Raw genomic sequence first — 18,415 nt, 5'->3', positions numbered from 1 at the left:
TCTAGAAAAGAAGTTTGCCCTCCTCCCAGATTTTGAAAAATACGTTTTTAATCCACATTGAAATTTTCGTGAATTGACACCACTGTCGTGACAGAAAGCAGGTCCTTCTGTTTTTAATGCTTTTTTTTATTGTGATAAAATGGTGGGTGGTAGGCTAGATTGCAGAATATCGACTAATTTTAAAAAGAATGTACAAAAATAAATATATTTTTCAGAAGTGGCTCTGTTGTTCTCGGCTCATTATAACACGAAAGTAAAAAACGAGATAAAAACTTATATTTCTGTTTTGAGTTTTATAATTTTTTCAGCGGTTTTGCTCCATAACGCCTGGTGACATTGGTTGTTCCTTTTTTTCTTTTTCTTTTTTGCTGAGAAATAAACCAAGCTTCCTTTCATAAGTTTTCCTCATTAGGTCTTTTTTTCACTCATCTTTCTCTCATCAGCTCTTTGATATGGCAGAACAGATATTGATTGGCTGAATTGACCAAGATAGACCCTCCTGAATACGTTTCTTTATGTATAAAATATTATCTGCCGTTTGAACTGCAACCAAATTCTTGTAGATCAGTCTACTTATAGTGCAATATTGTCAACGTTGTTAAATTCTCGGCTAAAAGTTTTTAAAATAGGAACCCTGTGCCTGGACTTGCATTCATAAGAAATGCAACTTGAGATGTGGAGAAATGTGTGAGCGTGACCCCTGTGATGAACCCTGTCAAGAGTCTCTTTCCTGCGGCCATCCATGCATTGGTTTATGTGGAGAGTTATGTCCAAAGCAATGTCGAATCTGCAACAAAGCTGAACTAGAAGAATTCATTTTACTTGGGAACGAAACTGACGCCGATGCAAGGTATTTTGGTTAGCCAAGTGTTTTTTAAGTGCCCGGACTTGATTAGTTTCAATAATACTTCGATTGTTTCATTACCTTCATTTTCTAGCATTATTAAGCGTTAGGCTGCAGGGCCAGTCCTTTCTTTCTGAAGCTGTCAATACATTTAGGACTTTTCGGGAAGTTTCTAGTATTTCTGGGAATCTTTTTGATGTTGGGGAAGGATATTTCTTTTTTTCATATGAAGTTGTGTGCTTTAAATAGTTCTTGAGGTACATTATATGAATTTTTGCAAATTAAACTGTATTTTTATATCCCTTTTTTAATTTTTTTTCTGGTGGAAGGGTCCTCAAACACTGATTTTGGGAAACCTCTTACCATTAACATATTAAGCACCCTTATTGGGACCACTTTTATTTCTAGTCATGATTAACGATATTGGTAGGGATTTTCCCCAAAGGTTGAAATACGTGGATGACTTGTCGATCCTTGATGTATGTCACAGGAATACTAAAAGTGACCCCCTCGAAATCCTAACCCACATTTCGGATGAAGCTAAGAACCTAAATATTAAAGTAAATTCCACCAAATCAAATATAATGACGATAATTTTTTTGAAATCCACTCCCGCTTTCCTTGACCCTAGCCCACCCAAAATGCTTGTGACACATTTTAAACTCCTTGGTATCGCGACTTCAAATTCTCTGAGTGAGAATATTCATGTTTCCAATATTATCATAGATGCGAACCCGTTGTTGTCCACTTCAAAAATTTTAAGAAGATTTAATTGACCCCGAATGAAGTCCCTCCGTGTCTATTAATCCTTTATGAGGCTGCTATGAAACTATGTGACCCTAATCTGGAATGCGAATCTTTCAAGCAAACCTAGGGACAAAATCCACTCGGACCTAAACAATTTAATCAAAATCATCTATAAAAAAAGCAAAGTTTCATACTCCTTCCTCCATAAATCTGCAGGTATTATCATATTAAAAGTAAAGAGAGTACAAATTTGTTCGCGTTTTACTAAATCCGTAATATCTAATCCTCGTACTGAGGTCATCTTTCCTGATTTACATGACCCCATTAGACCCCGTCTCCCCCGCTTAGCTTCCTTGGCAATTCCAACAGATTCACCTATCCATACCGTTACTGAGAGGTTCCGGAAAAGTTTTATTCCCTTTATTTTGGAGTACCTAAACAATTCCTCAAATATGCTCTCTACCAAAATTAACTCCTCCGTCCCTTATTTTAGTTGTTGTGTATGTTCACAATAATCATGAGTCATTTTTTTTCTCTTTATTTTTGTCCCTTTTATTTTCTCTTTTGTTGATACTTATTTATATTAAATTTCTTTTCTGACCTTTAATTTTAATTTTTTTCCTCCTTTAATTGTTTTCCTTTCTTTAATTGTAAATATTTCTTTTGACAACTAATTTGGCTTGATTTTAAGTTTTTTTTTATTTTATGTATTTGACCTTGAACACGGTTTCGGCCATATTTTTCTTCTTGACTGTGATTTTCTTTTATCCCCTACCCCTTCTTCTTCTATTTTTCTGTTTCTATTCTAGCCATTTGTTAAATTCTTATCGAACATTTTTATGCTTGATTGGTGTTTCTTTTCTTGTTGTATTATTTGTTTTTTCGTTTTGCTTTGTCTATTTCTTTTTGACATATGAAGCGAATTCAGCTTTATTAGAGCTTGTGATAGCCTTTGGAAAATAAATATTATCTTATCTTATCTCACCCTGAATCAAGGCACGTATTAGCAGGAGCACCTTTGTTTCCAATGTTTTCAACATGTCAGTAAAAATGGTACTGCTTCGGCTACTGCTACTAACACTGCAGTACCTGAGGCCAGCACTGCTACGCGAGGCACTCCTCTACCCCAATCTACTCAAAGCCTTCCTCTTTGCACTTTCCTGAGAAGATCCAATTTCCCTTAAACATTTCCTTACGATCTTTCCTACCCATTTGGGGACGACCTGCTTTTCGTCGGACCCTAGATGGTCTGCCAAAAAGAAGGCTCTTTGGCAATCTGACATCCTTCCTCCTTAAAACGTGTCTTAGCCATCTTAACCTTTTTTCTCATCACAACACTAGAAAGAAGGATAGCGTTACATTTTTTAGACTGTTTAATGTTTAAAATGTGGTCAGCCTGACGGGCACCCAAAAAAAGGCGTAGACAAATCCTCTGGTAAGCATCCAACAAATCCTCCTCGATCTTTTAGAGCGCCCATGTTTCAGATCCCTACTTGACTACTGTCATCACTGTATCTTTCAATATTCTAATCTTGGTTCGCAGTCTCCTATTCTTCTAGATTGTTTTTAACTATAAAAAAGCTGTGAAATATTTGATCGATCTCCTTGTTACCCAACACCACATCTACACCTTCACTTATTCTCCGTCTAAGCGACTTAGTCTTCTTAACATATCTCAAGCTTATTATTGCATCCTGAGCTCTAAAAACCTCCAAAAATCTTTCATTTTAATCTAGGACACTCAAATCATCAGCATAATCTAATTCTAGGATAGTCTTACTCTCCCAAATTATTCGATGCTCTCCTCTATCCTTTGCCGTTTCCCTTGGACGAAGTGATCCTTTGCCGTTTCCCTAGGACGAAGTCCATCAAAATATTCTCATTAAAGTTTCCTAAAGACAGTACCTTTTTGGTACTGTCTCTAACTCTTCCTCGCAAAGTTAAGCTTCCCTTACTTCTAAAGTGCCAAAAACTTTTCAATTCTTTTCGGTATAATATCCTGTAAGTTGTGCAAAAAATTTACCGTTATTATGCTTAGAACTTTGCTTAGAGTAAATATTATCCAGTTGAATCTCAAACATTTTCAATGTACTTACGAGCAAACTTGATAATGGCTTTCAATCAGGAGGGCGACAGATTTATACTATATGTGAGCCCTTCAGTTTCTGAATCTGACTCGGGTTATAAAAATAATTTATTAAAATTACGGCACGTTTTCATTGTTCTAATGAAAACCACAAAGGTAATTATTTCATCCTAATTTGTTTTGAGTCAGCTAAACCTCAACGACTCCTCCCACGACTTCGGTTTCTCTATGTAATTTTTTTACAAACATTTGGGGTCCTGTAATATAAGGTCTATGGCTTTGATCTTACGATTTTATAATCAAAAATAATTAATTATATAACTATAAATAGAATATTAATTAATACATTATGAACGCAAGAATCTGCCTTATGCCAGAAAATTTGAAAAATGATTCAAATAAAGTTAGATCTAATTTGGTTAAATCTAAAAAATAAGTTTTTTCCATACAAATATGAAAACCGACATGAAAAGTTGAACCCAACGGAAATTATACTGTATATTTCAGAACAATTATTTTTAATTAACTTTACCTGAGTTAAGGAAATAGTTATTTTAAATTACTTGTAAATAAATACATAGATATCATTCTGTATACAAATTTTTTTTCAATTTTGCAGTAATATTTCGTATGGAAGATAAATTAAATTTGAAGGTTTATTAGAAGCATCACATAGTAAGAGATCTTAGATTTTAAGAGAATGTCTGCTTAGCCTGTGGCCAATTGTATTAATAATAAGTGGGATAGGATTCTCGGTTTCGAAAAGTACATGTCTGAGAAAATTTACAAAGTCATCTCCATCAACAAAATGGTTTTTCTTGCCACGCCATCCACCGGTAGGTGTATTCAACTTGAAGGGCCAAAAGAAGTTGGAGTAGCGGTGGGCACCGTTTCTGTTTTTGGCCAAAACAGAAACGGTAAAAAACGGCAATTAAAAAACGGAACAGAAACGAAAACGGTGAAAAAAAATGAAAATCTGTTTTTTTTTTTCCTGTTTTTTACCTAAAAACAGAAACGACCTGTTTTTACTAAAAAAACGGTCGTTTTAACAGATATTTATGTTTTTTTTTTCAGTTTCTTTAGATTTAAGAGAGTAAAGAGAAAATTTATTGATATAGATTAATAAAAAAGACCAAATATACAAAAAGACCAAATATATGAAAAGACCAGATAAATTAAAATTTATCACTTAAAAACATTCGGAGTTCAAGTGACTTTGCAGTCATTCGTGAGCACTGCTTTCGCGTAAAGTACCCAGTAATACTAAATGCACTCTCACTGGGTACTGAAGTTGCAGGGACTGATAGATTAATACATCCAATTTCACTTAACTCCGGGTAAGTGTAAAAGTAATCAGACCAGAATTCTAGTGGATCAGAATTATTTTGTCCTGATCTTCGTTTCTCGCTCAAAAACACAGAAACTCTCTCCTCATATGCCCTGATAATATTTGCTGCCACGCGGTCAATGCCCATACTATTGGCATTTCGCCTCGTAGAGTTCATCCGTAACCCAGTCGTGTCGAGAAACTTAGAAAACAAGCTGTGTTCTTGATCAAGAGTCTCTGGTGACCCTTTTCGGTTAGTCCCTGCCTTAGTAGGAGCGACGTCAATAGGGAAAGATTTGGAGTTCAATTGGATTGGATCGAGTTCTTCTGTACTTCTCTTCTCGGAGATGAATTGCTGGAGAAGCGAGGAGATGGACTGACGAGCTGACTCTCTGTCTACACGTGTAATTTTTTCATAAATTGCAGGGTCCAAAAAGCCAGCTCTTGTGAAGAGCATCATATCAAACTTAGGACTGGCTGAAAAGTATCTCCTGAGCTGAACAACTAGAAGTTCCTTCAGCCCATTGATTGACTCAGCCATCACAGTTGATTGATTACAGAAGTATGTTTACCACTGAATAGTTGGCTTCTTCAGTTTGTATATACCTGAGACCAACTAGCGGATTCTAGAGTGCGTTCATATTATTAAATTTTACTAATAAGCGAGCAGAAGAGGGGAGTTTCTTGTCGCAAGGGCCGTTGTACCTGCCGGGAGTGTGACTCCCTTAAACTGCGGGGATCAGGTAGCAAGAGACTACGCTTCCCTCGCTTATTAGCTTAAATAGCTCTGTATTACGTCGTAGTTTATTGAACTGGCTCCTCCCCTCGGACTTTGATTTTGCATTACGGATTGTGACGTGGCTGTTGCGATGGGGAGTAATGAGAAATTGGTTTGGAATGCGTTACTGAATTATGCTTTCCGTGCAATAAAAGCTGGTAATCGCTCGGAGGATATAGCGAAAAAAGCAGTCGAGTTTTTCTCAGAGGACGCAATTGCAATGGCGAAGGAGTTATTGTGGCCCCTAGCAGGAATTACCACACGTGTTACTGCGCGATCGAAGAACACCGATGATATCCTGGACATATTAAAAGTATTTCGGGTTTGTGAAGATAAAAATATCTCGTTGCCGCGGTTTGTGATTTTCGAACCTGATGAAGTTCCGATAATCCCGGGAGAAGTGACGGCTACCCTAACCCGGAAAGTAAACGAATTGTGTGCTAAGTTCGATAGTTACGTGGATTCTAATCCCTCTCCTTCTGTCTCTGCTATGCCTGCGGCAGAAACCAACACGATCATGTCGAAACTGTCATATGCGGTTGTTTTGAAGAATCCCCCGAAAGATCTTTCGAACCCTAGCGCTCGGAAATCCTATTTGGACAGAGTATGTGGTGATACTAGTTCGAACATTGTGGAGCTGAAACATAGGAAATCTGAATGGAGAGTAGTCTTGAACAACAAGAATGCTGCCGAGTCCCTGGCTGAGGCAGTGGGTAAAAGTGACTCAACTATAAGTGTTAAAGTAAAAACTCCCGCTTTCTTCGGAATAATCCGCCACGTTCCCACTGAAACTTCAGATGACGAACTGCGCTCAGTTGTACCGAACTGTGTTAAGGCCGTACAAATTGGTAGTACTCGGTCATTCAAATTACAGTTTGAAAGCAACGCTCATCTCTTTATCGCAATGAACTCTCCGCCCATTTTTGGTTACGAGCGACTACCCATTACAGAATTTAAATTCTTACCGATGCAGTGCTACAACTGTCAGTCCTACGGACATGCAGCAAAATCTTGTGTAGATCCCCCGAAATGTTCAAAGTGCGGTGGAGATCATTCCAGCTCTCGGGACAATCCATGCCAAAATGCCCCCAAATGCGCTCTGTGTGGTTCTTCTCGACACCCGTGCTACAGCTTCCAATGTCCAGTAGCTCAGAAGCTAATTTCTAAACAATGATCGGTGATTCTATACGGGTTGTTTCATGGAACTTAAATGGTGGAGTGGTTGATAAAATGCCACTGTTAGAAGGATTGTTATGTTATAATGATGTACTCTGTGTGCAGGAACACTTCCTCTCGAATCAAGCCGTTAGTCTGCTTGAGCTAAACGATGGCGTCAAAGTATTTGCTACTCCTGCAAAGTCATCGGGCAGGGGAAGGCCGTCCGGTGGAATCGCCATTCTTGTTAGCAGCAGGTTAAATCCCATTCTGTATAAATCTTCAGACTTTTTTGTTGCTGTTAAGGTGCACAAAACTGTTATCCACTCTGTGTACATGCCAACAGACTACAGAGACAGTAAATCAGAAAAAAATTTAGTGAAGCCTGCAGTAAGCTATCGAGTTCGGTGGGCAGCTGTTCTAGCCAGGGCCTTGTATGTATAGTCGCTGGTGACGTGAACTGTGACTTGACTGATGAGTCTAACGCTCGAGCACAGATCCTCCTATCTTCCTGTGACGGTCTTCGTCTTGCTAACAATGATCTGTGTTTTACTTATATCCATAACTCAGGCTCGACTTCATCTCTCGACTTCATGTTAAGTTCCATCCAATCTCCAGCTTGCGGCAATTCGCACGTAGATCTGAGCGTAAGCGCGTCTGATCACTTTCCAATTATAAACACTTTTCGAGTAATTCCTGCCTCTCCTAACCCCCCAACTAATGAAAAGAAGTGGAAAATCAAAACTAATTGGAGTAAAATTGACCTGGCTACTTATCATTACGTATTGAATGAGATTCTCACAAAGATTAAAGTGCCGTTCCAATTACTACAGCAGAGTGTATGTATTCAAGATGAAGAGAAACAGCTGCTACTAAACATCTACAGTAGTGAAATATCTCACGCACTGTTATCTGCCGAGGCCGCTGCGGTCCCCATTCGTAAAGTCCGAGTGGGAACGGAAATTCCAAAGTGGTCCGAAAACCCTGCTCTAAGTGAAGCATGTGGTCGTGCAAAATTTTGGCTTAGGCTCTGGAACGAGTGTGGTCGTCCGAAATCAGGTGTTGTAAATGAAGTTCGGCTGTTCAGCAAACGCAGATTTGCTAAGATTTTGTCTAAGCATAAATGTGAAGTGATCGATCAACATAGTCAATTGATAAGTAATGATCCAAATGCTGTGTGGAGATTTCTTAAACGTAATGGTGATCAGAATAGTGTCGAACCTGTGATCTCTGAGCAAGATTGGGTGTCCCACTTTACTTCTGAGTTCTCTCCACCCGAACAAGATCTTGAAGATAAATATGAAGTCGAACTTGATAAGTTCATGGAATTGCCTAGTTCTGGTGTTGGCTACATAGTAACTGTTCCTAATCTGATTCGTGCAATTTCAAAATTAAAAAAGAAACAATCGAAAGGTGTCGACAAGTTGTGTGGGTTGCATCTTGTACATGGTACTGCTGGTCTCCTGAGTCATTTAGAGCTTCTATTCCAAATTATCTTTAATTCTGGTCTCGTTCCCGACGTTTTTGGTACTGGAGTAATTACACCTATTTTGAAAAAGGGAAAAATCCGTTTGAATGCGTATCTTACCGCCCTATAACTGTTTCGCCGGTTTTATGTAAGCTTATGGAATTGCTAGTTATTGATCATATTGCTTTTCAATGTTCTACCCCCGATAATCAGTTCGGATTTAAAAAAGGTGTTGGTCGCGAGCACGTCCATTATATTCTTGCTAATATATTAATAGAAGCTGATGAACTGAATGAATCCCTAATTCTAGCGAGTCACGATGTTAGACGTGCTTTTGATTCTGGGATACATCCCCAGTTATTAGTGTCTGCTCATAAACGTGGTGTGGACCGATCGGTTATTTTGCCTTTTCGGGATATGTATAAGAAGCTTCGAGTCCAAGTTAAAGTCCCGTCTCCTAACGGGCCGATTGTATTACCAAAAGCTATTCCGGTTAGAAAGGGCATTAGGCAGGGTGCAATTTCGTCACCCCGGTTGTATAATAATAGTGTTCTCGAGGCCCAAAAGTTAGTGCAAATGAGCTGCATTTTCCGAGGTTTGGATGTAACATTACTTAATTACGCAGATGATATTTTTAATTTAAGTAGATGTTTGTCTCGTATTGAAGAAAATTTTCAGATTCTAGATGATGCTTATAGAGAGATAGGCCTATCTTTTAATGCAAGTAAAAGCGAGATTGTTGCTTTCAATAGGAGAAATGCAGATTGTATAGATCTTGCTGTCAAATTTGGTGCTCAAGAGGTTCCACTGTCTGACTCCATAATGTACTTAGGAATGCCTATAGGTCATAACATGGCATATACACGTGCTCGCCAAATAAGTAATTTCGCAGAAAAGGCACGTAAGGCTTACGGGGCGCTATCTTCAACTAAAGCGAAATATAATCGACAAATTCGAGCTAGGCTATATAATGCACTGGTGATCCCACACTTTCTGGCTTTATCACCGTTTTGGCATATATTTAGTGTTAGTGATAACAGAAACCTTCGATCACTTTTTTACAAATATGCAAAATTTCTTTTAAATACCCCACCGTGGGTTAAAAATTCCAAGATGTCTGCAAGGTTCGGTATCACAGATCCGATTGCTGCTGTGACGAAACGTCGTTCTGAATTTTTGGGGTCGCTTGGGCCTAGTAGTCTGGCAATTGCAATTCGTCCTCATTGAGTTTTTGTAATAATGTCTTTATTTATTGGCGGTGTATCGTAACGTTTGTTTTTTTTTTTGCAGTTAAGTGTTTTTTTTGTTTTTTTTTTCTTCTTCTTTATACTCCATTCGTGCCATTTGTGGTTTTGTATCGAGTGGGTGAATAAAATTATCTATCTATCTATCTATAATACTAGTATCTGGAGTCTGACAAAACAACAGTAATCACTTAATCATCAGCACGACTTTGCTTGCCGAAACATAATTGTATCCACAAGCTATCACTGGTGCCTGTTTGAACGGGCGAAGAACCTCAATGACAGCTTCCATGATGGATCACTCATTGCTATGAAGTTCGAGCTCTCTAATCTTAGCGTCACGGAGTGTTTGGTTGAAGAAGTCGCGCAGTGGCTCTTTTCGGGCACAAAACATTTCTATCATGGTAAGTGTGCTGTTCCATCGAACATTCATGTCTTTTGTGATGGAAGGACTAAGATTATATGTCTTGCAGATAGCTTCAAAAAGATCGTGGGATTTGGAAGATACTTTCAGGATTCTAACCAGCTTTCGTATTTTTACCAGTGCTGGTCCCAGCGTCAATACTTCACTAGAGACGCCTCTTTGTCTAGGTATTGAGCTCTCATTATCGCTGTCAAGGTCTGGATCATTTAATTCTGAGCTACTATCATCATCATTACTGCAGTCGGTATACCCAGTTTCTTCAATGTCATCATCTCCTACAATCACGTCAGGAAAGTCATCTTGTTCAGCAGTATCAACGTTGTCATCAGATTCTGAACTGGATCCTGAATCCTTTAGGTGGGGAACACTCACTAAATCTGCCTGGTTTCTGCATTCCCACAGCTTAAGGGCATTAGTCACCACATTATGCAGGTTGTGTGCAAAGCATGAGCTTCGTATAATTTCACCGTCTCTGAGAGCCTTTACTATATTAGTTCCCGAATCAGTAATTATAAAGTAGACTTTCCGTAGAATTATGAACTTCTGGAGGCTACTACGGATTACACGAAGAATATTGGCGCTAGTGTGAGCAACTTTTAGTCTCTTAAACTCAAGGATTCTATGCACCAAAGTTAGCTTGCCATCAGTGCTTTTCATCACATAATGAGCTGTAATACCTAGAAAGCCAGACCCCGTTCTTGAAGACCAGCAGTCTTGGGTCAAATTCACTTTCCGGACTTTCTGGAGTTCAGCTTTGAGCTGCTTGACCTTCCTTTTCTTTTCTGTTACTAGATGTCTTGCAACAGTACGAGCTGATGGGCCAGTAAGACCTGCTGTAAGTTTAGAGATTAGAGCCTTTACTCATGGTTTTTCAAATATTGAAATAGGAAGCTTGTCAATGCAAACCGTTTTTCTACACAACTTGTTCAGCTTCAGCTGCTGCTGATTTGTTGACTTAAAAAAATTTCTTATGTCCCTTTTCTTTCCAGTGCCTTCAAATCGAGTTGGGTTAGTTTCACATGAGGTGATCGGCATGCTGAGCTGAGACAAGGCTGTAGAATGTGACTTCTTTGGAACAGTACTTGGTTTAGGTTGTTCAGCAATTTTGTGTTTAGCACAGCAAACGATGTTGCAGACCCCTTTGTTGACTTCACATCTTTTTTGCAGTAATTGCAGGTAATTACAGCTGCTCCCTTATTCCTGGTCCCATGTTGCTCCCAGAACTTGACTTTCCTTGATGGAGGGCCCTCTCCAAGTTCTGAGTCAGAACTTGATGAAATATTTGATGCCAGATTTGATGCCATTTATGACAGCATGTGTATCGGTACCTGCAAAGCATACCATTACTAAGTGCATGGAGCAGTGCAGGTTTAGTTACTCCTGTGATTGCAAATAAGAGTATGAAAGAACAACAATTCAAGTAAAAAAGACACTTCTCTGTAGGACAGAGCATAATTTTATTCCATAAGCAAGTATCTTTTTTCTGTATTTGTGAATACTCCTCATATGGTATATTAAGGGAAATAAAAGTTTAATATTAATAATAGCAGGAAATGGTAAACCGTAAGCCCAGGACTCTCTGATGTAGCTAGAATATTTTATAATGCAGATAATAGATTGACTAATTAGACCATTGGAAATAAGGTGCTCCAAATGTTTACTAAAGTATATGACATTTGCAGGGTAAAGAATATCGAGGCTATTCACATTTCCTTCCTGCAAGGTGCTGCAAGTGAACATGCCTAAAATCCACATGTCATTTGGAAATTTTATACCCTCATGCTGAAGGGTAGATCATCAACATCTTCAGCCTACTCCTTTGTTTAACAGTCCCTTGATTATAAAATTCAATCAACTAATTCAATTATGTTGATGTAAGAAACCAGGGGTAAAGGTGCATATTAGTTCCTCCTGATAAAACAACTTGTTTCTTTCTGTATATTATTCAGTCAATTGGGCTGTAAAGTTGCACATATACTGTCCAGTAGAAACAGGATAAATTCAAATCTCGTACTGTGGCTGGGTTCCAACGCTTTACTTCTCGTAAGCCTAGTAAGCCCTGCAGCACATGCAGAGGCAAAATCAGCTAGATTTGTTTAGTATCTCCTATATAAGACCAGTGTGTGTCAAACATTTTCTGTAGTTCCGCTTCTACTAGTGCTACAGGGCTTACTAGGCTTACGAAAATTAAATGGTTGGAACTCACCCTGTATATCCTGGTTCTGTTGGTAGGGCCTCTGTGCCCTACACCATAGGGGAACTAATCTGGGTGAAGGTGCAGTTTAGCAACCCCTGATAAAAACAACTTATTACTTACTGTATATTATTCAGTCAATTGGGCTGTAAATTTGCACAGATAGGGTTCAGTAGAAGCTGGATGTAAACAAATCTATTTTTAGTGTATATCCTGGTTCTATTTACAGGGCCTCTGCACCCTACGCTACTGGGGTAGCTAATCTGCACCTTTACCCAACCAGGTAACCATCTACTTTCAAAGACTAACCAAAGGTGTAAATCCAAGTAGACTGCTTTAGATTAATTTTTACTATGGCGAATGTTTTCTTCACTAGCAAATCTTTTCTTCGGAAGACGTAAAGACAGCGCTTTTCGATAGATGACAAGTATCGCTAATCTAATAAAAGTCGCTAGGCTGCGCTATGGTGCTATTCGTAATAAAAACACGGAAAATGAAGTAAAACGGGTTTAAAAAAAACACAAACGGCAAAAACGGCCAGAAAAAAAAACGAAATAGAAACAGGAACGGTACTAAAAAACGGCTACCTTTTTTCTGTTTTTTCCGTTTTCCCAAAAAAAAACACAACAGAAAACGGTAGAAAAAAACAGAAACAGAAACAGAAACGGCGCCGACCCCTAAGTTGGAGGCATACTTGAAGTTACTGCCAACTGCGAAAATTTCATGTACCAAGTCTTCTAAGCAAGTAATATTGACTTTACCCAGTTTTCTTTCAACAATATCATTGCTAGTAATAGGGATGCACCTCTGTTGAACCTCGGCAAAGCCTCTCTTGTAGATAAGCTCCCTAACGGATTTCAAATTAGGGTAACCGTAAGCAACGTATGGCTCGACAATCCTCAGCATGTTCATTGTTGCCTTGTTCAATTTCACAAAGACACCGTTGTTAATCTGGCGAAGACGAAGGAACTGAAGAGTTTTCTTCACTTTGGGCGCCACTTGGTTAATACCCCGAATTCGGATAACAAATGCCAACTTAGATTCAGCTGGGACATATAAGTTGCCTTCCTTCCTAGCCTCTCTGTTGAGTCTGATTTCATCCCGCTCTTTGTCTCTGTATTCTTTGGTGAATTTTTTGGCTCTTCTGAAAATCTCTACTCGACGGGCTCGACGAGCTCTCAAGTAATCAATAGCCTTTTTAGTTGTAAGAGCCTTGCTTTCTTGGAGCTTCTTTCTCCTTTTAAGAAGGGTCTCAGGAACTTTTGGTAGCTTAGTAGCACCTGCCAAGGCACCCTCTGAAGGTTTCTCCTTATTTTCAATCATATTTCAAGTTGTGATTTATCCTATTTTAGAGAATTTGCTTTTCAGAATCAGGTAAAATTTTACAAAACAACCTATTGCTTGTGCAATTAGAGGGGAGGAGCTTTCTTTTTCTCAGGACCCATACTACACCTTTTATCTTGTATTTATTACAATTTGATAGCCATTGTTCCTTTTGATTTATTTTTACAACCCCTCGGCATTGATGCAATATCTGAGGAACTCAATAGAATTAAGTTGAAACTTTCAGGGAAAGTTGAGGGGTTTGTAAAACTAAATCAAAAGGAACGATGGGGTATTCGGATTGATAAAAGGGTGTCTGAGCAATATCCTAGGAACAGTGAAGGGTATTAATTTTTAACTTTAAGGACATGTTCTTATTGATGCTGAACTAAATTGAAACATCCCATTTGATTACCGGTTGTTAAAAGGTCGTATCTAAGATATCTCAGGAATGGCTAAGGGTATTAAGTTGAAACTTCCAGAACATGTTCAGGGTGAATATTGAGCTAAATCAAAACTGTGTGCATCCAGACTTTCAAAAGGACGCATCTTCAGTATAAGGGCATTGAGGTGAAACTCTAAAGGAATATTAAGAAGGATATTGAACTAAATCACAATATGTTGTGTTCATGCAGGTTTTCAAAAGGCCATATCTGCAATATTTCAGGAAGGACTAAGGATACTAAGTTGAAACTTTCAGGACTACTACTGGTACTGTTGCTGCTACTATTACTAATGCTTATATTACTACTCCTACAACTATTACTACTACTATTACAACTACTACTTAATTAAATTAAATGAGTTTAGGAAAATCCAGGTTGTCAAAAGGGCATAGATGTAGTATCACTGGAAGATAATACGTTTCTAAGTTGAAACTTTTAGGGTAAGTTGATAAAGGGAAAGGTGAAACTTCCAGGGAATGCTGAAGTGGATTCTGATTTAATCAATACGTACTTTGCATGGATGTTGTTAACAGAGTGTATTTCGAAAATGTCAGGGAAGGCTAAGAGTGTTATGTAAAAACTGTCAGGATATGTTGGGGTGAATGCAGAACTATATCAAAGAACACTTTGTGCATGCAGGTTGTCAAAAGAGCTTATCTGTGAAAATTCAGGAAGAGCTAATGGTAGTTTTTTGAAACTTTTAGGGTATATTCAGTCGGATGTTCAACTAAGTCGAAAGAATGTATGTTCATCTAGGTTGTCGAAAGGACGTATATGTAATATCCCTGAAACGGTGAAGGGCCGATAGATTAGATTTTTAGATTAAATACGGTGTTTGTTCAAACAAAACACAGAAAAAACCCCACAAAACACAACTTTCTTTAATCTTTCGCTTTTTCGGAGTATATCAACCCCTAAAACGTGATTAATATCATTAAATAAGTAAAAAAAAAAAATAAGAAAGAGAATGTAAATGGATTGTGGCATATCAAATACCTTTAACTACCTGGCGCCGTAAACATAGGAAAAGGGGGAAGAAAAAAAAGAAAGAAAGAGAAAAGATCGAGCATTCACCTCACTCCTGGTCGCAATAATCTTTTCTACCAATAATTTGTTCCATTTACCGACACAAGCAAAACCCTGCTTTGATCCAACATTTTTTTTATAGGAAACTTGAGAGCAGTCGAATTTCAGTTTTAACTATGCTTAAAAAATTATACAATCGGAGAAAAATTGTTTTGAAATCTGCATTGAAATCACAAGAACTTGCCAAATTTTTTAAATATTCAGTCCTGCTGCACCATTTCGTGTACTCCTTACCAAATCATTCAATTCTTGTCTAGTAACCGTTGCAAGTACATACATCACTACTTTCAGGCACAAATTGAGTAAAATGTCCATCACCCGTATATTTTGCAACCTATGATGCTATCCTGTCTGCTATACTAGAAGAATGGTCACAGATGCATGCGGCTCTTTGCCGAATATTTTCATCATCAGCGAAATTAAAGACATCATCGGGGTTATTCGGCTTAATCACAGACTTATAAAATTCCTAGTCTCAATTAGACCCTGGCGCCGTGCCAGCGGATCGACCGAACGCCGCCGACGCGAAGCCCGGTCGAACGCCGCCGAAGTGTCATAACGCCGCAGGTAGTGGCGGTGGCGTTCGGTCGACTTTAAATTAATTTTGCGGTAATTTTTTATTGCGTCAATCGCAAAGTCGGAGCTTTTCCTTCTCGTGTGGTTTAGTATTTCGATTTTCCTGATTAGAAATCAAGCAGGGCTTGCACAATCCCCGAATTTTCGGGTATTTCCCCGAAAATCTATGCGTCACCCCGATGTAAAATTTGGTTCCCCGAATCCCAGAAAATCACGCAATCACGGTGCCACCCCTAGCGATTTATCACCAGTGACTTTCCCTGCCAAATATTACTTTGCATACATTAATTTTTCACTACTCTCTTGTTCGTTAATGTTCGTCTCTTTTGTTACTTTGCATAAAAACCAGACAGATGTAATATACAATTGCATATATTGCGATATACACAGTTCTTCATATGTTGACAAAAAAAGCATCGTCTTTATGAAATGAATTTAAATCATTTCGAATACAGTTCCTCGGGGGCTATTTCTTACATCGTTCGTTGTCAAAAAATTTATTTTCAAGTTGAATAGAATTATAGAACGCATTCACAACTATACAGCTTCAGCCTTCAGTTGGATTTTGAAATTGACAGCCGACAGATTGTTTCTAAGTTTGCATATTTTTATTTTTTTGCTGTTTTTAGATAAGATTTTCTTAATGTTTAATACTCAATTGTTGAACGCCTGATATAAAATAAAATCTTCTTTATGAAACATTTTTACCCCTCCCCCCTCCCAAAAAAAACAAAACAACCTTCTATCGAGACGAAATTTAGCTATAGACTAAGCTATATACAAGGTTGGGGAATTAAAGACTGAACCAGAAGTTACCCAAAAAATATGATTCATAAATAAATTTTAAATTATTGCCTATAGCGGGGGGATAGGGGGCTATCATTTTTAAATGATAATACCTCATTTTTTTTATTGAAAGCAGGGATGCCAAAAAGATAACTATTTATTTCATTTAAAGTGGAGACAGAAGAAAATGATATCAAATTCTCTGGGAAACCATTGAAATATTTTGATAGACCCAGGGCTCCCCATTAGGACTTGTTCATTGTCTTGGGTATTTTGCGATTTCTCATAGGCTACTGGCCTAAATTGGCTTTTGTGTGTGCTTCCTTTTAATTAGATTCTTTGGATCTTATTGAATGTCACGGCGAAACTATGACTCAGTTTTCCAATAATTTGAGGTATATCTGAATAATCTCGACATTTTTGTTGTTGTCTTAGTACCACTTTACTCATACCCTCAATTTTTTTCAAGGAACACTAAGCTGTTTAACCTTATTTTGCGTGTTTGTTTGAACCATATAGTGATTTTTTTTGATTTTTTTTTTCTAATGAAAGCTGAGACGGTATCCTATCAAGGTGGTACCCAGAGGGGGGGGGGGGTAAGGAGGTATCACGTTTAAATGGTAATATCCCGAAATCTTTTTTATTGAAAGCAAGGATCCCGGAAAGTTAATTTTTTTCTAATTTAAAGCAGAGACGGCATCCTATCAAGGTGGTATCCAGAGGGGGGGGGGGGGTAGTGAGCTATCATATTTAAATGATAATACCTCGATTTTTTTTTGAAAGCAGGGGTTCCAATAAGTTTATTATTTTTTATTTAAAGCAGAGACGGTATCCTATCAAGATGGTATCCAGAGGGGGGGAGGCATAGGTGGCTATTATATTTAAGTGATAGTACCTTGATTTTTTTTTTTTATTGAAAGCAGGGATGTCAAAAAGTTGAAAAGTTGACAAAAATTAAAAAGATTTTGTGAATTATGCTTGATACAGCACTTGCATAGTTTTATTGTTCAAAAGGAAAGGAACACATGCGTCCAACCCGTTTTTTTTCTTATTGGTGAAACGGGTTTACTTTGAAAACATTCATTCTTAATTACCAGGCAGAATCACACTTAAACAAATTAGTGTGATGAAAGCGATATCGACAACCCCACCTAACTTTGCGCTCAAGTGGCAATGGAACCCTGGTCCAGTGCCCAAGTTACATTAAAAGGCCAGGTCATAATAAAAGCTTTCAATTTGGGAGGTTCAAGGACGAGTCTTTGACAGTCTTATGACCTCAGGGTACTAGATGTTGCAACGTTCTTACGTATCTACGGTGGTTTAAAAAATTCGATCACCCCAAAAATGATTACCAAAAATATGCACAAATATAACAAATGTAACATTTGGAATATTATAACACTTTTTTCAAAGCTTTGAAGAAAAGCAAAAAAGGCTAAATACCCCTAACTACGCTTGAAAGTCATTTTAAAAAGAAACTCTTTGGAGATTTCCATGGAAATGACCACAGCAGACGCTTTGAGCCTGGGTGGTAATCAAAGAGGAGTCTTTGAGTATTTTGACCACAGGTGACTTATTGTTGCGACTTTCTTAAATTTGGTAATTTTTGTGAGCATTTGGAAATCAAAGCTTAAACCCAATAACTGATACTAAGTGTCCTAACATTTTGCTTGGATTAAAAGTGACGAACTAGGATGAAAATCTCAACATCTTCCTGGGGCTACTTCAGTCTGCATATTATTTCATTTAATTACATTAAAAACGGATGAGCTTTTCATTTTTTACCTAAGAAAATAGCTGGCACTACATTTTTCTTCATACCGAATAAACCATTAAGTGTTTTTTTGTTTCATTGTAATTGAAGTGTTCTCATGTGAAGTCTTCATCATGCATTTTTCAATTTGATAAATTTACTCCTTTTAGATGCAGTT

The 18,415-nt window shown here is 38.0% G+C and overlaps 2 pseudogenes across 1 annotated transcript in view; one reads left to right on the top strand and one right to left on the bottom strand.

Moving 5' to 3' along the window:
* LOC148940178 (NFX1-type zinc finger-containing protein 1-like) overlaps positions 1–18,415 on the top strand; it is a 171,224-nt pseudogene that overhangs the window by 128,135 nt on the left and 24,674 nt on the right. Inside the window, exon 14 of the transcript XR_016143460.1 lies at positions 630–850. The product of XR_016143460.1 is annotated as an NFX1-type zinc finger-containing protein 1-like (transcript). The remainder of the gene's footprint in view (positions 1–629; positions 851–18,415) is intronic.
* LOC148940179 (large ribosomal subunit protein uL30 pseudogene) lies at positions 3,319–13,590 on the bottom strand (annotated as a pseudogene).

This window comes from Artemia sp. Qi Xiang Cuo, chromosome 20, assembly GCF_049724085.1.
Source record: "Artemia sp. Qi Xiang Cuo chromosome 20, ASM4972408v1, whole genome shotgun sequence".
Taxonomy (NCBI): Eukaryota; Metazoa; Arthropoda; class Branchiopoda; order Anostraca; family Artemiidae; genus Artemia; species Artemia sp. Qi Xiang Cuo.
Note: the sequence above shows the minus strand (reverse complement) of the source record. Positions and strands in the feature narration are given on the sequence as shown.